Below are 25,643 nucleotides of genomic sequence, written 5' to 3'. Positions count from 1 at the left end.
CATCCGGTCCCATCACTTCATGGGAAATAGATGGGGAACAGTGGAAACAGTGTCAGACTTTATTTGGGGGGGCTCTAAAATCACCTCAGATGGTGACTGCAGCCACAAAATTAAAAGATGCTTACTCCCTGGAAGGAAAGTTATGACCAACCTAGACAGCATATTAGAAAGCAGACACATTACTTTGCCAACAAAGTATGTATCTAGTCAAAGCTATGTCTTTTCCAGTAGTCATATATGGATGTAAGAGTTGGACTATAAAGAAAGCTGAGTGCTGAGAAATTGGTGGTTTTGAACTGTGGTCTTGGAGAAGACTCTTGAGAGTCCCTTGGTCTGCAAGGAGATCCAACCAGTCCATCCTAAGTGAAATCAGTCCTGAATATTCATTGGAAGGACTGATGTTGAAGCCAAAACTCCAATACTTTGGACAGCTGATGAGAAGAGCTGACTCATTTGAAAAGACCCTGATGGTAGGAAAAATTGAAGGTGGAGGAGAAGAGGACAACAGAGGATGAGATGGTTGGATGGCATCAGTGACTCAATGTGAGTTTGTGTAAACTCTGGGAGTTGATGATGGACAAGGAGGCTTGGTGTGCTGTGGTTCATGGGGTTGCAACGATTTGGACGTGATGGAGCGACTGAACTGAACTGAATTGAAATATTAGAAATCTATCAATATTTTTACTCAAGATAAATAGAAAAGCTAGATAGTTGATGAAAAACTAAAAATCCAGGAAACAAAGTTTACTGAAACCTATCATTTAATAATCTACACATCTCAATCTTAGTTAATTTGTTCCTGTTATTAACAGAAATATCTATTGAAAATTGTGATGGAAACTCTGAGTTTCTTTAAATCTTGCATTTACTTTAATATTAGTTATCTTTTTATTTTATTTAACCTTGCCAATATTACTGTATTAGTGAGGTCCAGTAATAAAGCAGAGAGTTCTGATTATAAAAGTTGTTCAGGACCTATGAAAACATCAAACATTCTCATCAAAAAGACCTGTAGAATAAATAATAGTTAATATAAGTTAGATATGAATTAGATACTGTAAAGAGTATATTTAAAAGCTTGGGTTAAAAGGAAATTCTTTGGGTTGAAATATTGTGTTGTAGGAGTGAGTTCTGTTTTCATTACATACTCTAAGCATTGGAGGAAAGGAAATCAATCATGGTTATTAAGCATTCTATGGGGAGGCAGGTGCTCAACTTTTGCTATTGCCTGTAGAATTTTTTTTCTTGTCTTAGGGAATGAAGTATCCATAACTCATCTGAGGACAATCTTCACATTATTTGGAATTTCATTGCGACCTGCTGCTCCAGGGACCTTAATGCTAGTAGTTTAAAAGTCAAATACTGATCTCCTCTCCAGCTCAGCATTTTTTCAAGAACCAATACCCATACATCCGTACTTCCAATCTGACATTTCTAATTATATATCATACAGTCATCTGAATTTAAATTATTTAAGCAAGAATCAGTAGTCGCAAGCCACAGAAGCCAACTCTCAGTTCAGTCGCTCAACGTGTCCGACTCTTTGTGACCCAGTGAATTGCAGCACGCCAGGCCTCCCTGTCCATCACCAACTCCCAGAGTTCAACCAAACTCACATCCATTGAGTTGGTGAGGCCATCCAGCCATCTCATCCTCTGTTGTCCCCTTCTCCTCCTGCCCCCTATCCCTCCCAGCATCAGAGTCTTTTCCAATAAGTCAACTCTTTGCATGAGGTGGCCAAAGTACTGGAGGTTCAGCTTTAGCATCATTCCTTCCAAAGAAATCCCAGGGTTGATCTCCTTCAGAATGGACTGGTTGGATCTCCTTGCAGTCCAAGGGACTCTCAAGAGTCTTCTCCAACACCACAGTTCAAAAGCTTCAATTCTTCGGTGCTCAGAGCTTTCTTCACAGTCCAACTCTCACATCCATACATGACCACTGGAGAAACCATAGCCTTGACTAGACGGAACTTTGTTGGCAAAGTAATGTCTCTGCTTTTTAATATGCTATTTAGGTTGGTCATAACTTTCCTTCCAAGGAATAAGCATCTTTTAATTTCATGGAATAACAGACTGGTTCCAAAAGGAAAAGGAATACATCAAGGCTGTATGTTGTCACCCTGCTTATTTAACCTATATGCAGAGTACATCACGAGAAACCCTGGGCTGGAAAAAGCACAAGCTGAAATCAAGATTGCTGGGAGAAATATCAATAACCTCTGATTTACAGATGACACCACCCTTATGGCAGGAAGTGAAGAGGAACTAAAAAGCCTCATGATGAAAGAGGAGAGTGAAAAAGTTGGCTTAAAGCTCAACATTCAGAAAATGAAGATCATGGCATCTGGTCCCATCACTTCATGGGAAATAGATGGGGAAACAGTGGAAACAGTGTCAGGCTTTATTCTTGGGGGGCTCCAAAATCACTGCAGTTGGTGGGAAGCCAACTCTAGATCATTTAAATGTCCAATTATATTTTTTAAAGGCCAAAGAACCCGGATTAAGAAGGTGCTATGATGTGCTTAGTCACTCAGTCATGTCCGACTCTTTGTAATCCCATGGACTGTAGCCTGCCAGGCTCCTCTGTCCATGGGGGATTTTCCAGGCAAAAATACTGGAGTAGGTTGCCATGCCCTCCTCCAGGGGATCTTCCCAACCAAGGGATAGAACCCAGATCTCCCACATTGCAGGCGGATTCTTTACTGTCTGAGCCACCAGGGAAGCCCAAGAATACTGGAGTAGATAGCTATCACTTCTCCAGGGGATCTTCCCAACCCAGGAATTGAACAAGGGTCTCCTACATTGTGCAGCAGATTCTTTACCAGCTGAGGTACCGGGGAAGCCTGGATAAAGGCTAAACACCTAACAATTGTTACCAAACTGTGGCATAGAATGATTCGTCACCAACACAGCTGAGCACTAAACACCAGCCAGTATTTTTGCAACGGCAAATGACTTTGCAGTTTTTACCCTATATGACGACCACAACTGTCACTACTGTTGCTGTTACTACTGCTTACTGCTTGAGAGAGGGAAGAGTGATGCGGAAGAGAAAGATCAACCCTACCGCGGAGCAGCCTGTGTCACCTGTTTTAGAATCAAAGTCCACTGCAAGAGACTGTTGGAGCCAAGATCACACCTCTGCATCTTGTTCCACTGAGGCAGAGAAAGTGTCTACTCCAATGTCCGGTGTTGAATTCAATCTTTCCTCTGATTTTCACCCTATATTTTATTTCTTTAAGTGTTATCATCTCTCAGTGGTTCGCTTATGTCACAAACTTCAAACCCATCTTTGAATCTTACTTCCCCATTCCCAATCATTACTGGTCTTATATATCACTCTTCTTAGTATCTATTAAATCTATCTTCTTTTTTACATCACCAATCATAATATGATGGAAATACCTATGTGTTTTTAAGGTGTGGCTCTTACTGAGTGACTTGATGGTAAAGGGTAGGTGGTTCTCACTCACTCAGAACCTAGGGCAAGACAGATAAATTTTGTCGCCTTATTTTGTGAGCAGGTAGATTTATTCTCACAGTCCTTTTTAATGACTGAGATCTGAAAGAGCCTAGCTCTGTGGAGTAGTCTCAGTTTCAAATTCATCTACTGTTCATAATTAAGAACCAAGACTCTTTTAATTACTTAAGTGACCAACAACCTCAGGTTGATAAGTTTAAGAGACCAGGGCTATAACTCTGCTTTCTAAGTTTTTTCTTTTCCTTTTCTCTATTGTCTATTTTTTCTTGTCTTTTTTTTATTTAGGGTCTTTCTTTACTTTGTTATGAAAACAGGAATACAATAAAAGGATATGTCTTACATTTTTCCTTTACTGATATCTTGTAGCTTTTTAATTGTCTTCTTGTCTTTGCTAAATCCAGTGACAGATTCCATGACAAATGCCACTTGCAGTGGACTGTAATGGCTGTTTGAAGTTCTCTGTAGAAATGGTTCTAAGATCAAGATCAATCCCAGTGTAATAGAGTTCTGGAGTTGATTGGTGATGCTTGGAATGGTTGAGGAAATAGGCAGTCTGGGGCAAATGCTGTATGATTGCTGACATGCATCCAGTCCTTTCACTCCAGACCACAAATATCTCTCAGTTTAATCCTTCCCTAGTTTTTATCTGCCATTTGTGATACTGACTCATTTATCTAACTAAATACAACTTTATCTCAAAGTATAAGGACATGATATTACCTTACTACAAGACAGCTACATCTTGTATAAAATGTGGGACAATAGTTTACTTACCCATTTCAGAGAATACGTGTGAAAATCAAATGAGAGAATATGTATAAAAATGCCACACATATTCTGTATTGATAAATTATGACATGCTTTTTTAAAGCACAAAATATATTATTAATCTTTACTTCTAAGAAACAGTACATAGAACAAAGCTTTGCATACTAGAAATGGACAATAAATGATTTTTGAATTGAGTTATGTACACACTTGCTCTATGGAAGTCTTTTCTTGTGATTTTGACCTGGAGAATGAGGGTATGCCTGTGTGTGCAGCACTGGAGAACTATAACTTTAGTAGGTCAAAATCAATAAGTTATCATTTTGAAAAGCCATGCATAACTGATCATGGTTTTTGGCATTTCTCTTTTGCAATATAACCTCCCTGGGGGAAAGGAGCTATGCTTCTTCATATCTAGCAAATTATATAATAAAATGTCTCATTCTGTAGATATGAGATAAATAATAATTAATATTGGTGAATTAGTCTGATGAAACCTTCTGTAAATAGCATCCCAAAAGACTATGAAATATGACTTGCTCTAAAATTAAAGTAAGGCTGCTAGCTTGTTAATCCTTCACTTTTTTTTTTTTTAATGTTGGGGAAAAATGGTTTTTCAGGACCATTAACCTATTTGGCAGAGTTCCACTCTTATACTTGCCAGCCTTTATACCAGGATTTGTTGTAAAGCCATGCTCATTCTAGCAAGTTTATAGGATTTCTACCAGAACACTCAACTCAGGACTTATGATATAATTTTAACAGTGATTAAAAAAACAACAACTTTTTAACTCACTGTTTCATTGGAGAACATGAAACCACATGCATATTTAAACTGACTAGGACTTGATTCCCTGATATCTCACCAGTTCAAATCTGTTCCGCTTTCTGCATTTTCAAATCACTCATAATGAATCACACTTTATTCATTCATTCAAGCGAGAAGGTTTCAAATCATCTTCATATTTTGCTTCTCCTTAGCCATGGTACTCAGTCATGTATAAAGTCAGAGTACTCAACTCTACCTCCCGTGTGCCTTTGACTCCCTTCTCTCTGACTCTACTGTCCTTGACCTCAGTCAGGTGATTTTAGGAGACAACAGCCATAGCTTCTCAACTGCTCTCTCTTGCCCTCTCCGCATTTCAAATTATTAGCAATGCTCTGTTCAACTTATCCTTCAAAAATAATAGTGTCACACTCCTACATAAGAACTCTGACAATCACTGCTCACAAAATAAATAACGTTTTAAAATCCCCCTAGACATATGAACCATACATAATCTCTTCTTTCTTCCCTGTGTATTACATATTAATTAAATTTTGCTTTTACTGAGAAGAAACTATGCATCCTAACACTTCACATAATGTATCCAAATTGTTAGATGCTTTTCCATTACTGACAACGTAAGTTTATTAGTTGGGCTGTTGAAAAGATTCTTGGAGAAAAAATATATATATATATATATATATATATGTTTATAATTCACATATGTCATTTTGTTTAAAAAAAATTGTGAGAAACTAATCTATTCAACTCAAGCTGCCAAAATTTGGGTGTGTGCTCAGTCAGTCATTGTCTGACTCTTTGCATCCCCATGGACTGTGGCCAACCAGGCTCCTCTGTCCATGGTAAAGAATATTGGAGTGGGTTGCCATTTCCTTCTCCAGGGGATCTTCCTGACCCAGGGATCGAACCCATGTCTCTTGTGTCTCCTGCATTTGCAGGCAGATTCTTTACCACTAGTGCCACCTGGGAAGCCCACTAACATTTGTACCATCATATTAATATTAATGAAATACTGAAGCTAAGAGTGAAGCACAATAATCATCTTTTCCTGTCAAACTTAGTTTGAGGGCAAAGAAAAATTGCCATACTTTTTTCTGAGGGCAGGATAGCACAAGAGTCAGATCTGGAGATAATCCTGTCATATATGAGAATTTAGAGACTTACAAACAGTGTAACCTTCAAAATGTTATCATGTCTGTAGCTCATTCACCTGTGAAATAGAAATAGCATCTAAATTACATAGATTTCTGTGAATTAAATCAGATATCACTAATTAAGCATTTGGTGCCACAAAACAACATACAGCAGATCTTTGATAGATTCCAATAGTCAAGTAGTCATTTTAAGTGAATTTGTATTTCCAATGTCTGGATTGGCATATATAAATAAAAGGTCACAAAATGTGTACTATGTTCATATTCCTATATCTATTTCAAATATCTGAGTCATTAAAGACATAACTTACATATTGTCAGATCTAAAATATCTGACAATTTACATTTAAATTCTGACTAAGCCTGGTTGTTTCAAATTTTATATGCTGGAATGAATTTGATTCTTCAGAATAGTGGGGATTGAAATGCTAGAGAGTAAAAAGATGTCTAAGGGCACTCAAATTTAGTTTTGATTTTGCTTTTGAACTCATTCCATTCAAAAACAAGTTAGGAGCTTCAAATTTTTATTCACTAGAATGAATAAACATAACAATGGTGATTGTGGGGAATTCCCTGGTAGTCCAGCAGTTAAAACTCAGTGCTTTCATGGCTGGAGTCTGGGTTAAATCCCTAATACTTTGTCAGAGTAGATCCTGCAAGTCATGTGATGTAGCCAAAATAAGAGACATTTCTCCAAAGAAGACATTCAGATGGTGCAAAAACACATGAAATGATGCCAACATCACTACTTATTAGAGAAATACAAATAAGTATTATAATGAGGTATCACTTCACACTAGTCAGTATAGCCATCAAAAAAATCAACAAGCACTAAATGCTAGAGAGGGTGTGCAGAAAACAGAACCTGTCTATATTGTTGGTGGGAATGTATATTGGTACAACCACTCTGGAGAACAGTACAAAGGTTCTCTAAAAGACTAAAAATAGAAAACTACCCAGCAATTCCACTCCTGGGTATAATCTGGAGAAAACCATAATTTGAAAAGATACATGCACTCCAATGTTCATAGAAGCAATATTTACAATAGTCAGGACATGGAAGCAATTCAATGTCCATTATCAGAATAATGGATAAAGATGTGGTACACATATACAGTGGAATATTACTCAGCCATAAAAAAGCACAAAGGTTGTCATATTGAGTGAAGTAAGTCAGACACAGAAAGACAAATATCATATGATATTGCTTATATGCGGAATCTAAAATGAGTACAAATGAACTTATTTACAAAACAGAAGTAGGGTCACAGATTCAGAAAACAAACTTATGGTTACTAGGGGATAAATGTAAGGGATAAATTGGGAGATTGGGATTGACATATACACACTTCTATATATAAAATAGATAACTAATAAGAACCTGCTGTATAGCACAGGGAAATCTACTCAGTACTCTTTAATGGCCTAAATGAGAAAAGAATCTAAAAAGTGGTGCCATATACATACATATATATATATATATATGTTTAACTGAATCACTTTGCAGTATACCTGAAACTAACATAACATTGTATTATCAACTATACTCCAATAATTTTTTTAAGAAGTTGATTGTAGTAACATGTATCATGTTTACAGATTAAAAGGTGTATTTGTTACAGCAACCATCTTTACTTTTGTCGACACATTTGTAACTGATTGAAATATATACACATGAATGACAGAGATGAAGATCAAGATAGAGTTTTCTAGAGAAAAACTGAATCAGTGTACATAGCTCTCATGAAGGATTACAATGTGCTTCCTAATATTTCATTCTAGAATTCACTTACTCTATCAAACTGGAGCCTTCACCCTTATATGGACAAAACCCAACCTATCATGGTTATCATATGACAAGAAAAGCAAATCACAATATCACTTCAGGACCCACAGGGTACTGAATTAATAAGTCACTGGCCTCTCCTTGGCAGGAAGGAGTAAGAAAGTATGGAAAAGATGAAGGTGTCTTGTCTAAGCTTTTCCCTCGTGGAAGCAGAATGGAAATTCTACCCTCTTATGCAGATATATTGTTGTTCAGTTGCTCAGTTGTGCCCAACTCTTTGTGATCCCATGGACTACAGCACACCAGGCCCCCCTGTTGCTCACTATCTCCCAAAGTTTGCCCCAGTTCATGTCCATTGAGTTGGTGACGCTATCCAACCATATATGCAATATAATTAGTGGTGAATAAGTGTGTGCTCCTAGCAATCTCTAAGATATTATTTGTATATCAGCAGAAAGTGAAGAGGAACTAAAAAGCCTCTTGATGACAGTGAAAGAGGAGAGTGAAAAAGTTGGCTTAAAGCTCAACATTCAGAAAATGAAGATAATGGCATCTGGTCCCATCACTTCATGGGAAATAGATGGGGAAACAGTGGAAACAGTGTCAAACTTTATTTTGGGGGGCTCCAAAATCACTGCAGATGATGATTGCAACCATGAAATTAAAAGACGCTTACTCCTTGGAAGAAAAGTTTTGACCAACCTAGATAGCATATTCAAAAGCACAGACATTACTTTGCCAACAAAATTCCATCTAGTCAAGGCTATGGTTTTTCCAGTAGTCATGTATGGATGTGAGATTTGGACTGTGAAGAAAGCTGAGCACTAAAGAATTGATGGTTTTGAACTGTGGTGTTGGAGAAGACTCTTGAGAGTCCCTTGGACTGCAAGGAGATCCAACCAGTCCATTCTAAAGCAGATCAGCCCTGGGATTTCTTTAGAAGGACTGATGCTAAAGCTGAAACTCCAGTACTTTTGCTACCTCATGCAAAGAGTTGACTCACTGGAAAAGACTCTGAATCTGGGAGGGATTGGGGGCAGGAGGAGAAGGGGACAACAGAGGATGAGATGGCTGGATGGCATCACCGACTCGATGGAAGTGAGTTTGGTTGAACTCCGGGAGTTGGTGATGGACAGGGAGGCCTGGCATGCTACAATTCATGGAGTTGCAAAGAGTCAGACACAACTGAGCGACTGAACTGAAATGAACTGAACTGAACTGAACTGAGATTCAGAAAGGATGTCTTTTTTAGTAATAACAATATTTTATGATTAGAGCCAGTTACTAACACCAAACAAATCCATATGACCAATTACTAACTCTGTCATACAACCCTAATTATGAAATAAAATAGGGAAACAGGAGTTTCGCAAATGCTTTGAGGCTCTTATAGTGCAATGACTCTGTGCTCACTATAATGTTAAGAAAATTAACACATATGTGTGTGTATGTGTGTGTGCATGCGCACTCTGTCATGTCCAACTCTATGTGACCCCATAGACTGAAGCCCACCAGGCTCTTCTGTCCATGGATTGTTTTCCAGGCAAGAATACTAGGGTGGGTTGCTGTTTCCTCCTCCAGGGGATCTTCTTGACCCAGTGACTGAAAATCTCTTGTGTCCCCTGCATTAGCAGGTGGATTCCTTACTATTGGAGCCACCTTAAGTTTGCCCAAAAAATAATAGCACTTTAGACAATTCATAATCATGGTTTGCTCCCAGGTCAAATATATCAATTCAAAACACATCAACTCACGTTTGTAGAAGCTGAAGAAATAGTGTGAACATTGCCATCATCCCAAGAAAAGAGAGAGAGGAGATCAGAGGGAGGGGATAAAGAGGTCTGGTGAGCTGTCCTTAAAGAGGGGTGAGAACACCCGCCTTGTGTGCAGAGTGGGTTTCTCATAAGTGCTGACACAGGCAGACACTCCAGGGATCAGGGGGAATTGGTGGTCTAGTAAAATACAGTCTTTAGCTAAAGGTCAAATGAAATTGTACTGGGAACCTTGGGGATACTTTAAAGTGGGAGCTAAAGATGGGGGCTGCTCATTAGAGCTTGTGCTTAAGTACCAGTTTCACTTTATCAGGGAAATTGTTCATTTGTGTGAAAATGTGACCTCTGTCAGTGTGCCAAGCAGGCTGGGCCCGGGGGTGATCTCAGGCTCACGTGCACTGACAGAAGTTAAAGCTACCCGGGGACTACTTTCAAAGGACGTTGCCAAGGTTAGCGGACCCAAAATCTGACCTTCCTCTTCTTTCTTTCCATTTATATCTGTTTGTAAAGTTCAAATAGTTCTCTCTTTTTTTCCCCTCCAAAAAGAAAGCGCTTCAAATGCAATAAAATGATAAAAGATTCCAAGGGGAGGCAGCTATTAAAAGAGAAAGTGAAATAAAAATGTTTCATTTAGGAAGCCTGGTTATTTAGGGAAATAGAAGTCAGATACCTTGATAACAATTACCGTATTTCTTAACCTAGATTAGAGTTAGCCTTAAAATTTTATGATGCTCTCACCCTTTAACCAGAGCTAAGTATTACTGCTGATGCATTAATGGAGAAAAAGAGGGAAGACACTTTTCCACAGGATGTTTGCTATCCAAAGAAGCTAGTAATTCAGAATTGTTTTAATTCTCCAAATATATGGACCCACATATATTAAGATACAAAGAAAAGGAATGATGGGCAATGATTTAATGGTATGAATATATAATGATTAAAGAAAATTTGAATTTTAAAAATCTACATGAAGTATCTACTAAGATTAGGTACTTTAAGATTTTAATTTTTATTTCACGTCTTTATATGTAATTATGTGGTTTTTTAAATATATCTGCCTGCTTATTATGAGTCTCCCCTTACTAGCATATATTCCTCCAGAGATAATGGATTTTATCTTATTATTTGCTGTATTCCTGACATCTAGAAAAGCACCTGACATATTTGTTTGTACTGTTTCTAAATAATACCTATTTACTACTTTTTCTTTACTGAGTAAATACATGACAGACATGCTCATATACATGATCATTTTAACATTCACATGAATTAGTTACTTAAAAATAATGATATTAATGTTTACTCTCATAGCTAATAAGTGGTTAAAAATGTAACTATGATTTCTAATTGTATAGACTTCTCATGTATCACATAGAGGGGATGTTTATTTGTAATAGAGTGTTTTGTTTACATTGTTAGTATATAGCTCTGAACAATTTTCCTAGCATAATTAAAATTACTTCAAGTTAAGCACTTTAGTGAGAGCTTTGCATACAATTAATTAATTTATATATATATGGGAAGGCAAGGCTATTTTAGTCTGAATCAGAAGAAATCTTCAGTACTCCACTGTTTTTAACCTGTATAAACAGCAGTTTCATTTGGTTCAGTCAAATATGATTTCCATGTTACAAGGAGTAATTGAGATTTAGAGAAATTAAATAAATTGTACAAGGCCAATACCAGTAAGCAATATACTTAAGATCTGAACTTATATTTAATTATAAGTGCATTTTCCGTCTCTTGCTTCTCAAATATGACTTTGGCAGTGGAATTCAAGAGTACTGAGGTTGGGGATAAACATCACACAGTAGTTTGGACATGGAACTAGATAAGTACAATGCAAAAATTACATGAATTCTTAACAAGAGGCTCTGGAAAATTTTTACACTATGTAGGATGACTTTCTGCTAAAAGTACAATACTACAAAAAGGTAGGAAGCAGAGTCCATTTGCTCCTAGAGCCCACCCCCTTATGCTACTGTCTTAGAGTAAGTGCTCACAATGAGATTTGCCACTGATCAATACAACTGAACAATCTGCTGAGAACAAGAAAAAGATTATTTTCCTTGAAGGAAAAAAAATTTACATGTCATCAGTGTCATCAAAATGCAATGATTTGCTTCAGATAGAGTGTGTGCATGCTTGCTAAGTCACTTCAGCCATGTCCAACTCTGGGGCCCAACTCCGTAGGGCTCTTCTGTTCACGGGATTCTCCAGACAAGAATACTGGAGTGGGTTGCCATGCCCTCCTCCAGGGGATCTTCCCAGCCCAGGGATGGAACCCTGGTCTCCTGAGTGTCCTACATTGCTGGTGATTCTTCACCACTGAGTCACCGAGGAAGCCCCCTGTTAAATATCAACATATCAATATTTTCCTATACTTTAGAAATGAATACTAATTGATGTGGAATATACTCAAGTAAAATATACATTTTTTGAAAATTAATAAAGTTTTTTTCCCCAATTACTTTCTAGACCCTGGGGTGGACTGGCTCAGCTTAGGGCCTATGTTCACCCCTACTATGCCCAGACAGGTGGGTGGGTTACAAAGATGCCAAACTTCCACCAGGAATACATGATACAAGTGGAGAGTGGAGATAACTCCAAAAGGAAGAGAAATGTTATCTAGAAGTATGGAGGGCAGTTGGGTGGACCTTAATAATGGCTCACTATTATCATCACATTCTAAAACTTTGATTTAAAACAATATTATGTATGTAAAATTAATATCATGAACTAGCCAGGAGATTCTATCTGAATAGAATTTGAATTTCCTTCTTCTTTTCTTTTTGTTTTTAACCATTCTATTAACCCAGACAACCAATAAATTGCTAAGCACCTTAAAAGCACAAAATAGAATCTAAAAAATAGAGAGAAAGAGCAAAAAAAATAAAATTACTTCCTATATGCATTACTTTGTTTCTTAACATCAAATTTATACTTGCTACATTTCTATATAATACATCATTAAAATGAAAGTATTTCTGAAAACTTTCATTATCTAGAAGATAATATTTAACTTCTGATTGTAATTTAGAAACTTATGAAATTTTCAAATAACTTTTTTAATTTAGGCAACAAATGATAAAGATTCAAAAACACAAAGTATTCAAATATATTTTTTTAAAAGAGAATAGTACAAATAATTCAGTGACTCAGTGTTATTTATATAAGTAATTATCTCAATTGACTTTCAATGAAATGCATTCCTTTTCAATTAGAATTCTGAGTGGGATCACATAAATTATTTAATGAACTGATTATCAAGCTTATAGTCCTCAAATACCACTTTCTGAGTGGCTTCATCTTCCTAAAATAACATGTATTCTCTACAGACATAAAAACATGAAAATGACTTTGACCTCTAAAGAGGTTTTTTTTTTTTTTAATTTCATTTTACCTTGAATTCTCATTGAGTGAGCAAAAGATTATGTGAAAGAAAATTAAATTTGGATGAGACCTTACACTTAGCTGATTTCTATACTGCTACTCAAACTCCTGGGCTTCACAGGTGGCACTAGTGATAAAGAATCCACAGGCAATGCAGAAGACCGAGGTTTTATCCCTGGGTCGGGAAGATCCCATGGAGGAGGACATGGCAACCTACTCCAGTATTTTTGCCTGGAGAGTCCCCATGGACAAGGAGCCTGGAGGGCTACAGTCTTTAGGGTCACAATGAGTTGGACACGACTGAAGTGACTGAGAACACATGCACACATGCAGACTCCTATTTATATTTTATTAAAGCAGTTAGAAAAAAATTCCCATGCAGCACTCACACTTCATACGAGCACCTCATTCACTTTCCAGGGTGTTTTATCAAGAAGTAATAACGAGAGTAGAAATTGTGTTTGCTTTTGAATAGGATATAATGTGACAGGGGATAACGTCTATAATCTTCGAAAGAAATAGATGGAAGAGTTATTTTGTTCTGTTTTCCCTTAAGGAAGTGAAAAAGTTAAAGTCATGCTGAACATAAAGATCTGAAATAGGTAAGCAAGAAGCAGCCAAGATACAGTGGTTCCCTGCCACAGCCAGCTGGAGCTAATTGTATTAGTTATGATAATACTGCCCTCCAGAGGAACTTCGCAGGAATTTGAAAGGCACAGGGAAAATGAAAGGATATGAAAATGATGAATTTAAATACACCCTTGTAGTAAGTTAACATATTAATCCTACCCAGATAATTAAAATATATGTTATTTTAAGGTAAGTTTAATTCCAGGAACAAATAAAGGACTGAGATAAGGAATCTAAATTTGTGATACCATTGTAACTTTTCCTCTGTGGTATTTCTTTTGGCAGTTCTTTAGAATTTAGTGTAAGTAGAGCTATATTCTTAAGTTAGTATCACTGAAATGAGGCAAAATTATAAACAAGCATTATTAATCATTGAAAACAAACTGAAGTGGGGGACTTTAAAGCACTAGGTTATATAGATAGTAAGCCCCATTTAACATCACAAAATGTTAACAAGTTATAAACAGGTAATAAGTACAGGAAATGAAAAATAAGGTGCCTTATTTTTGTCATTTAAATATTTATACTTTCTTAATTTTATAGAATGCATAATGATTATTTCACATGATTTATTGTCATTATCATCAAAATTGCTTTCGCTATTTTAACATGCTAGGCACTGAGGCAAATGCAGGGAAAAGGGAATTCATATTTAATGATTTCACTGCTTTTTACCTCACTCACCATTGTCAGCCACCACCATAATTATTTTCTGCATTTGAAAACTTGGAGGAAAAGACAAATCAGAAAGCAAATTCCTTTCAGTAATTTACTAAAATAGCTATAAAAGAGTTGAAATTTTTCTCTTAAAATTTAATGCCACAAACCACAAAAAGAAGAAAAGGAGAATAAAACAAAAATAAGAACAAAACACAAGGACAACAGAAAGAAAACACCAAGAAACATGGTAGATAAACCCAACTATGTCAATAATTACACAGAGTATCAATGATCTAATGAAAGTCACTCAGTCGTGTCCAACTCCTGCAACCCCATGGACTGACTAGTCCATGCAATTCTCCAGGCCAGAATACTGGAGTGGGTAGCCTTTCCCTTCTCCAGGGGATCTTCCCAACCAGGGATCAAATCCAGGTCTCCTGCATTGCAGGCAGATTCTTTACCAGCTGAGCCACAAGGGAAGCCCAGTGATCTAAATACATCCATTAAAAGACAGATTATCTGACTGAATCAGAAAACAAGACACAGTGTATGTTATCGATAAGAAATTCACTTTAAGTATAAAGACATATTAAAAGTAAATGGATTTGTAATGCCACTACATTATTTATGCACATGTGCATGTGCTCAACCACTTCAGTTCTGTCCAACTCTGCAACCCCATGGACTATAGCCCACCAGGCTCCTCTGTCCATGGGGTTTCTCCAGGCAAGAACACTGGAGTGGATTGCCATGCCCTCCTCCATGGGAACTTCCCAACCCAGGTCTCTTATGCCTCTTGCATTGGCAGGCCAGTTCTTTACTACTAGTGCCACCAGGGAAGCCCTCTATATGCACGTCAGGTCCGTTCAGTCCCTCAGTCGTGTCCAGCTCTTTGCGACCCCATGGGCCGCAGCACCCCAGGCCTCCCTGTCCATTGTCTTATCTGTTAAACCCTGTTCAAATAGCATATCTTTTACATTCCTGTCATGTATAATGATTCTGGAGACCTAGAGGGTTAAGTTTTTCTTATACTGCTCTTACTTTTGAAATTATATTAGCCAATCTTGTTCCTTTGCCCATCCCAATGATATATAGAAGAGCTTATCAAGTTTCATGAAAGAATATGTTGAGATTTTAATAAGCATCACACTCACTCAATAGTTTAATTCGAGGAGGACTGCTATCTTTAAGATACTGAATGTTTACATCCATGACAGTGATAAAGGCCCAGTTACTATGTGCTGTTTTATGTTCTTCAGTACTAACTGCTTTCTCTGTAAAGATTCCATCTTTTGTTACATTTGCTCCTATGTATATTACTAGGGACAGAGTAAAAGGACAAAATGGGTGATTAAATAGTTAATCTCACTAGGAGACTGCAAGCAAAAACATATTGCTATATTCTTATAGCTATACACATATCTTTAAAGCTATATTCAATAGACTAATGATCACTTAAGAAAATGGCTTTGCTTAACCACAAAGCCTAGCAGGCCTGATTAGCAACAAAACCATGCAACAGAAGCATGGGACATGTCCCAAAACATTCAGACAACGGTGGCATGAGAGCCACATCCTGCCCAGTGAGCTCGGTAAGTTAATGGTCCCTAGCATGTGCTCTTTGCACATATAAAGGCTTTTAAAAAGTATACAAATTGTGGATCCCTCCTTAGCCAAGGGACAGACCCTTTTAAGCATACATTTCACAGTGCAGTCTGCTCCAGCCATCAAACCTAAAATTCAAACAACTACTGATGGTCCTCAGATCCCTATGAATGACTTGTTACAATTGGTTTATTTGGTTTTCAATAATAGGGATATGGCCAAAAAGGTGGAATGAACACAGAGAGAAAAACAAAAAACCCAGATGATGACATAGTCTTTGTCCACTCAGAGACCACCAAAGAGGCCAGGCTTTCTGGACCAGTTTGGCCATGGTATACCACAAGGCCCATGGGTACCCAGGCAAAATCGGTGTGCCCTGTGTAGACAGAAGCGACACTGGAGTAAAGATTGTGATTGATACTTCCTTTGCAAACAGCCAGGTCACTGGCAGAGGGAATAGCCCAGATGCCAGCATGGCAGGGGCCCCTCTGCCTTTGATGGTTTCAGAATCTAAAGACTGATGGGGCCCAATGCCTAATGGCTCTGCCTTAGAGACGCCACATATATAACTAATGCCAGACCTCAGGTGGTCATTGAAATGGCGGACCACTTGATAAAATTTCTCATAGACACTGGTGCAGCCTTCTCAGTCGTAACCGAAAAGGTTGAAAACCTTAAAGACTGTAAGAAATAGGTAATAGGAATCAGTATCATTTCAGTCACTCAGTCGTGTCCGACTCTTTGCGACCCCATGAATCACAGCACGCCAGGCCTCCCTGTCCATCACCAACTCCAAGAGTTCACTGAGACTAACGTCCATCGAGTCAGTGATGCCATCCAGCCATCTCATCCTCTGTCATCCCCTTCTTCTCCTGTCCCCAATCCCTCCCAGCATCAGAGTCTTTCCCAATGAGTCAACTCTTCACATCAGGTGGCCAAAGTACTGGAGTTTCAGCTTTAGCTTCATTCCTTCCAAGGAAATCCCAGGGCTGATCTCCTTCAGAATGGATTAGTTGGATCTCTTTGCAGTCCAAGGGATTTTCAAGAGTCTTCTCCAACACCACAGTTCAAAAGCATCAGTTCTTCAGTGCTCAGCTTTCTTTATAGTACAACTCTCACATCCATACATGACCACAGGAAAAACCAGAGCCTTGACTGGACGGACCTTTGTTGGCAAAGTAATGTCTCTTGCTTTTGAATATGCTATCTAGGTTGGTCACAACATTTCTTCCAAGGAGTAAGTGTCTTTTAATTTCATGGCTGCAGTCACCATCTGCAGTGATTTTGGAGCCCCCCAAAATAAAGTCTGACACTGTTTCCACTGTTTCCCCATCTATTTCCCATGAAGTGATGGGACAGGATGCCATGATCTTTGTTTTCTAAATGTTCAGCTTTAAGCCAACCTTTTCACTCTCCTCTTTCACTTTCATCAAGAGGCTTTTGAGTTCCTCTTCACTTTCTGCCGTAAAGGTGATGTCATATCTGCATATCTGAGGTTATTGATTTTTCTCCTGGCAATCTTGATTCCAGCTTTTGTTTCTTCCAGTCCAGCATTTCTCACGATGTACTCTGCATAGAATTTAAATAAGCAAGGTGTCAATATACAGCCTTGACATACTCCTCTTCCTATTTGGAACCAGTCTGTTGTTCCATGTCCAGTTCTAACTGTTGCTTCTTGACCTGCATACAGATTTCTCAAGAGGCATGTCAGGTGGTCTGGTATTCCCATCTCTTGAAGAATTTTCCACAGTATATCGTGATCCACACAGTCAAAGGTTTTGGCATAGTCAATAAAGCAGAAATAGATGTTTTTCTGGAACTCTCTTGCTTTTTCCATGATCCAGTGGATGTTGGCAAATTGATCTCTAGTTCCTCTGTCTTTTCTAAAACCAGCTTGAACATCAGAAAGTTCACGGTTCACGTATTGCTGAACTTGGAGAATTTTGAGCATTACTTTACTAGCATGTGAGATGAGTACAATTGTGTGGTAGTTTGAGCATTCTTTTGCATTGCCTTTCTTTGGGATTGGAATGAAAACAGACCTTTTCCAGTCCTGTGGCCACTGCTGAGTTTTCCAAATTTGATGGCATATTGAGTGCAGCACTTTCACAGCATCACCTTCAGGATTTGAAATGCTCAACTGGAATTCAATCACCTCCACTAGCTTTGTTCATAGTGATGCTTTCTAAGGCCCACTTCACATTCCAGGATGTCTGGCTCTAGGTGAGTGATCACACCTTCATGATTATCTGGGTCATGAAGATCTTTTTTGTACAGTTCTCTGTGTATTCTTGCCACCTCTTCTTAATATCTGCTGCTTCTGTTAGGTCCAGACCATTTCTGTCATTTATCGAGCCCATCTTTGCATGAAATGTTCCCTCAGTATCTCTAATTTTCTTGAAGAGATCTCTAGTCTTTCCCATTCTGTTGTTTTCCTCTATTTCTTTGCATTGATCGCTGAAGAAGGCTTTCTTATCTCTCCTTGCTATTCTTTGGAACTCTGCATTCAGATGTTTATATCTTTCCTTTTCTCCTTTGCTTTTTGCTTCTCTTCTTTTCACAGCTATTTGTAAGGCCTCCTCAGACAGCCATTTTGCTTTTTTTCATTTCTTTTCCTTGGGTGTGGTCTTGATCCCTGTCTCCTGTACAATGTCACAAACCTCTGTTCATAGTTCATCAGGAACTCTATCTATCAGATCTAGTCCCTTAAATCTATTTCTCATTTCCACTGTATAATCATAAGGGATTTGATTTAGGTCATACCTGAATGGTCTAGTGGTTTTCCCTACTTTCTTCAATTTGAATCTGAATTTGGTAATAAGGAGTTCATGATATGAGCCACAGTCAGCTCCCGGTCTTGTTCTCGTTGACTGTGTTAGAGTTTCTCCATCTTTGGCTGCAAAGAATATAATCAATCTGATTTCGTGTTGACCATCTGGTGATGTCCATGTGTAGAGTCTTCTCTTGTGTTGTTGGAAGAGGCTGTTTGCTATGACCAGTGCATTTTCTTGGCAAAACTCCATTAGTCTTTGCCCTGCTTCATTCCGCATTCCAAGGCTAAATTTGCCTGTTACTCCAGGTGTTTCTTGACTTTCTACTTTTGCATTCCAGTCCCCTATAATGAAAAGGACATCTCTTTGGGGTGTTAGTTCTAAAAGGTCTTGTAGGTCTTTATAGAACCGTTCAACTTCAGCTTCTTCAGCATTACTGGTTGGGGCATAGACTTGGATTACCGTGATATTGAATGGTTTGCCTTGGAAACGAACAGAGATCATTAGGTCGTTTTTGAGATTGCATCCAAGTACTGCATTTCAGACTCTTTTGTTGACCATGATGGCTACTCTATTTCTTCTGAGAGATTCCTGCTCGCAGTAGTAGATATAATGGTCATCTGATTTGGGTGCATAGATATTTACAATTTTTATGCCTTCCTCTTGGATTGATCCCTTGATCATTATGTAGTGTCCTTCTTTATCTCTTGTAATCTTCTTTATTTTAAGGTCTTTTGGGTCTGATATGAGAATTACTACTCCAGGTTTCTTTTGCTTCCTATTTGCATGAAATATGTTTTTCCATCTTCTCACTTTCAGTCTATATGTGTCTTGAGGTCTGAAGTGAGTATCTTGTAGACAGCATATATATGGGTCTTGATTTTATATCTATTCAGCCAGTCTGTTTCTTTTGGTTGGAGCACTTAATCATTTACATTTAAAGTAATTATTCATATATATGTTCCTATTGCCATTTTCTAATTGTTTGGAGTTGATTTTGTATATCTTTTTTCTATTGCTGTATTTCATGACTATAGAAGTCTGTTTAACATTTGTTGTAAAGCTGGTTTGGTGGTATTGAATTCTCTTAACTTTTGCTTGTCTGAAAAACTTTGAATTTCTACATCAATTCTGATGAGAACCTTGTCAGCTACAGTAATATTGGTTGTAGATTTTTCTCTTTCAGTACTTTAAATATACCCTGCCATTCCCTTCTGGCTGCAGAGTTTCTGCTGAAAGATCAGCTGTTAAGCATATGGGTTTTCCCTTGTGTGTTACTTGTTGCTTCTCCCTTGCTGCTTTTAATATTCTTTCTTTGTGTTTAGTCTTTGTTAGTTTGATTAGTATATGTCTTGTCATGTTTCTCCTTGGGTTTATCCTGTATGGGACTCTTTGTGCTTCTTGGACTTCATTGGCTATTTTTTCCATGTTGGGGAAATTTTAAACTATAATCTCTTCAAAAATTTTCTCATATGCTTTCTTTCTCTTCTTCTTCTGGGACCCCTATAATTCAAATATTGGTGCATTTGATATGGTCCCAGAGGTCTTTGAGACTGTCCTCAGCTTTTTTCATTCTTTTTACTTTATTCTGCTCTTCAGAAGTTATTTCCAACATTTTATCTTCCAGCTCACTGATTAACTCTTCTGCTTCAGATATTCTGCTACTGATTGCTACTAGAATATTTTTAATTTCAGTAATTGTATTGTTTGCCTCTGTATGCTTATTCTTTCATTCTTCTAGGTCTTTGTTAACTGATTCTTGTATTTTCTTCATTTTGTTTTCAAGGTTTTTGATCATCTTTACTATCATTATTTTGAATTCTCTTATAGGTAATTTTCCTATTTCCTCTTCACTTATTTGGACTTCTGTGTTTCTAGTTTTCTCCTTTTTTTGTGCAGTATTTCTCTGCCTTTTCAGTTTTTGGTGTTTTTTTTTTTTTTTAAGTTATTGTGTTTGAGGTCTCCTTTTACCAGGCTTCAATGAAAGTTGAATTCTTTCCTTGAAGAAGGTTGAATCTTTCTTCCTTTAGATTCCTGTCCTCCAAAGGTTGGTCCAGTGGTTTGTGTGAGCTTTGTATAGGGTGAGATTTGTGCTGAGTTTTTGTTTGTTTGTTTTTCCTCTGATGGGCAAGGCTGTGAGATGGTACTCCTGTCTGCTGATGATCTGGTTTGTATTTTTGTTTTGTTTATTGTTTAGATGAGGCATCCTGCACAGTGCTACTGGTGGTTATGTGATGCCGGGTCTTGTATTCAAGTGGTTTCCTTTTTGTGAGTCCTCCAGGACACTCTCTAGGGTTAGTCCTCTGGGAGTCTAGAGTCTTGGAGTCAGTGCTCCCACTCCAAAGGTTCCGGGTTTGATCTCTGGTCAGGAACGAATATTCCACAAGTGATTTGTTATGGCTTTAAGGGAGGGTAAAACAAATTAAAAAAAAAAAAAGAAACCAAAGATGAACCCCATATCAATGGCAATTACAAAATCAGGCAAATAATAATTATGTATGGCTGTGGCAAGGACTGTCTGATTGTCATTCCATTTAGGCTGCCACAGATCAGTTGTTTCACTCTCAGCCTTAAATGTTTCTCCTCTGACTCAGACAATTGCCCTTATGTAGGGATCAAACTCCTGCATCAATTCCCCACCCACCAAGGGCAGGTCCAGTCTTACTAATACTCCTGTTTTTCCCCCTAGTTCCTTTGTCCTACTGAGTTTTGTGTGGGTCCATGTATTCTTTTCCACTGGTCAAGTAACTCCTTTCTGCTCTCAGCTGGTGTTCTGCATGTACTTCTGTGTCTAAAGGTGTATTCCTGATGTATCCATGGAGAATGATGTACTCCACATCCACCTACTCCTTTGCCACTTGTTCTCCCGGCTTCCATTTTTCTCATACTAATACAGATATCACAGTTTTCTTTCACTAGGTATCTGCTGATATATCTTCTATATTATTTAGCTTAAAACTGTCTGTGTTCATTGTTCATATTTTTTACCTTTTTTGTAATGTACTTACTGTTTATTTTCTCTCTCCCACTAGAAATTGAATTTCATGGTCACGGGAATATTTGTATGTTTTACTCAATGAGGTACTGAAATATCTAGAACAATGCTAGGCGCATAATAGCATCTCAAAGCATACTTGTTAAGCGAATTCCGTGATGTTATTTATAGTTTATATTTAACTGGACATTTTTCCATTTTAATCTAAACCCAGAGTCTCTGTTTCCTTTGTTTTCTGTTGTTTGCTGTTGATGTTCAGTCTCTACTTCATGTCTGGGGTGGGCAGCCTAGGGATCTTCCTAGCCCAGGGATCAAACCTGGGACTCCCACACTGCAGGTAGACTCTTTACCATCTGAGCCACTGGCTTGAATACAAATATATACATATGTGTGTGTGTGTGTGTGTGTGTGTGTGTGTAAAAGATATGTGTGTACATATATATACATATATACATAATCTGTTTTTTCTGTATTATGTGTACTGTGCATAATTTCTATTTTTATTATATTTTGTCTGTCCTTACAGTATTTTGTCCTATCCTTACAGGTTTTACACTTTATGGCTTTAATCATTTTAAACACATCAGATTCATTTTAAACACCTCAGATTCATTTTATTATTTTCATTTAGTCTTGTTATCTCAAAATTCTGGCTTATTTTTGCTAGAACTGATACTTCGCTCATGACACTTTGTTCATTCACTTGTGTTGTGATTTATTTTAATCTAAAGCTGCTTTGTAATGAGGATTGCAATTTTTCCCTACTGAATTCCTCCCAGCCTTACATTATAAGAGGGTGGCTCTAGAGCAGTGTTACAGGTTTACGAGGGTATCTCTGGACCAGGACAAACATTTTTGCTAATCTCGACTGAGGACTTTGGCACATAGTTGGTGCCTTTTAATCATACTTGATTTCACCTAAGACATAGACCTCGGATCTTGATTTCTCACAAGGAGACATTTCCCTAAACTAAAAGGGAAGAGTTTTGAACTTCTTTTCTCCCAAGACTGGCAGTCAGAGTATACATCTCATCAGGGAGATTTTTTTTTTTTTTAATGGATTCAATTCTTATTCCAAGGTCTGTTTAAACTCACGTCCCAAAGTAATCATAGGATCAACATAACTCTAGAGCTTTTAACCCTAGTTTTTGTACCTTCTCAGAGTGTACCACTGGGGGTTTCTTGCCTTTTCTAAGAAGTCAGATGAACAATCCATATTATTCAGTACATTCAATTCAAGAACAAAGGATAGGTTTTTAACTTGATAAAAAGCCCTGAAATGATACTTCTGAATCAATGCGTATCTTATAATATACTACAAAAGGAAAAATAAACTGATTATTAATCAGATCTATGAAAGAGAATGGTACAGCTGCATTGTCACAAAGAGAATTTTTAAGAATTATTTTTTAATAAAAATATCCTTACTTATAATCCAATTAGCTCAAAAATGCTATTACTACTTTTTAAAGAAGGTTTCAAAGTATTTTAGGGATAAACTTCCCTAACTAATTTTTTTAAATAAATAAAAAATGGAGAAATAGAATTGTACCCTAATGTAATCCCATTTCTAATAACAATATGGAAACAATATGAAGTTACAATAGCTACAATATATAGGTATAACAAACTCACACTACACTAAATTTCATGCAATTTTTAGTACTCAGGGACATGAAAAACCATTTACCATTTAGTTTTCATAGATTTCATAAATTAAGCAACCAAAATTAAGAGGTTAAGAGTTTAAAAAATCTGAAAGCCTTACTCTAAATTTAGGAACAAGATACCCCTTCTTATCACTTTTATTCAAAATAGTCCTAGAAGTCCTATTCAGAGCAATTAGACAAGAAAAATGAATTTGGATTATATGAAAAGACTATACCAAAAACTGTTAGTACTAATAAACAAAATAGGTAGTTTAGCAGAATACAATATCAATATACAAAAACCAGTTGTCTTTCTATACAGCAAAAACTATCAAGAAGATAAAAAGCAGCCTGTTTATAATAACATCAAAAAGAAAAAATATTTAGGAAAATATTTAATCAAGAAGGCAAAAGATCTAACACAATAAGACACTGATGAACAAACTGAAGAATGCATAAATAAATGGAAAGATATTCCATTCTCATGGACTGAAAGAATTAATACAGTTAAAATGACTGTACTATCAAGGCAATCTAGAGATTTAATGTGATCCTGATCAAAATTTTGATGTTCTTTTTTACAGAAATTGAACAATAGTCTAAAATCTATGTGGAATGATGAAAGGCCCTACATAGCTAAGCAATCTTGGAAAGAAAATGAAAGTTGGAGGTATCAAACATCCTGGTATCAAAATATATTACAAAGGTGTAATAATCAAAACAATATGACACTGTTATAAAAACAGACAGAGATCCATAGAACAGAGAGCACAGAAATAAACCCACACCTACATGGTCAATTAATTTACGACAAAGAAGCCAAGAATACACAATGGTTTGGGGAAAACTGGACAAAAGACAGGATAAGAAATGTCGGTGAGGATGTGGATAAAAGGAAATCTTTGTGCATTGTTGGTGAGAATGGAAGTTGGTACAGCCACTATAGAAAATAGTATGGAAGTTCCTCAAAAAATTAAAAATAGAAATACCATATGATTCAGCAATCCCACTTCTGGCTATATATCCAAAAGAAATGAAAATAAAATCTCAAAGAGATATATACACTCTCATGTTTACTAAAGCATTAGTCACAATAGCCAAGACATGGAAAACAACATTCATGTCCATCAATGGAGGATAGAGAAAGAAGGCATGATTTACATATATAGATATATATTACACATGTATATTATACATAATGTATATACATATATATAGTGAAATATTAGTCAGCTGTGAATAAGCACATTCTGTCATTTGTGACAACACAGATGAACCTTGAGGGCATTAAGCTAAATGAAATGAGTCAGTCAGAAAAAGATAAATACTGTTTGATATCACTTGCATGTGAAATTTAAAAAATCTGAACTCACAAAAACAGACAGCAGAGTGGCAGTTACCAGGTTCTGGGTAGGGGAAGGACAAGGGAATGGGGGATACTGATCATATGGTACACACCGCTGATCATAAGATACATGTGTTCTAGAAATCTAATATATAGCAAGTCATGATAGTTATTAACTATAATATTGTATTATATACTTAAAAGTAGCTAAGAGAGTAAATCTCAAATGTTCTAACCACAGAAAACAAAGAGCAGTTAGGTGACATGATGCACATTTTAGCTAACCCTAGGCTGTAATCCAGAGAAGGCAATGGCAACCCACTCCAGTACTCTTGCCTGGAAGATCCCATGGATGGAGGAGCCTGGTGGGCTGCCATCTATGGGGTCGCACAGAGTCAGACACGACTGAAGTGACTTAGCAGCAGCAGCAGCAGCAGCAGGCGGTAATCATTTTGCAGTTTCAGTTCTGTACAACTCAGTCACCCAGTTGTGTCTAACTCTTTGTGACCCCATGGATTGCAGCACGCCAGGCCTCCCTGTCCATCACCAGCTCCCAAAGTTTACTCAAACTCATGTCCATCGCATTGGTGATGCCATCCAACTATCTCATCCTCTGTCATCCCCTTCTCTTCCTGCCTTCAATCTTTCCCAGCATTAGGGTCTTTTCCAGTGAGTCAGTCCTTCACATCAGGTGGCCAAAGTATTAGCGTTTCCGCTTCAGCATTAGTCCTTCCAATGAATATTCAGGACTGATTTCTCTTAGGATGGACTGGTTGGATCTCCTTGCAGTCCAAGGGACTCTCAAGAGTCTTCTCCAACACCACAGTTCAAAAGCATCAATTCTTCGG

General features: G+C 37.4%; 1 protein-coding gene and 1 long non-coding RNA gene across 7 annotated transcripts in view; one reads left to right on the top strand and one right to left on the bottom strand.

Annotated features, from left to right (window-relative positions):
* Window positions 1-25,643, top strand: part of PIK3C2G (phosphatidylinositol-4-phosphate 3-kinase catalytic subunit type 2 gamma) — a 668,476-nt gene that overhangs the window by 147,553 nt on the left and 495,280 nt on the right. The window lies entirely within an intron of this gene.
* LOC132659479 (uncharacterized) overlaps window positions 1-25,643 on the bottom strand; it is a 100,799-nt gene that overhangs the window by 52,683 nt on the left and 22,473 nt on the right. The gene's annotated exons all lie outside the window — the stretch shown is intronic.

The sequence above is a fragment of the Ovis aries genome, chromosome 3 (assembly GCF_016772045.2).
Source record: "Ovis aries strain OAR_USU_Benz2616 breed Rambouillet chromosome 3, ARS-UI_Ramb_v3.0, whole genome shotgun sequence".
NCBI lineage: Eukaryota > Metazoa > Chordata > Mammalia > Artiodactyla > Bovidae > Ovis > Ovis aries.
The sequence above is the reverse complement of the archived record's forward strand: the minus strand, read 5'-3'. Positions and strand labels throughout refer to the sequence as shown.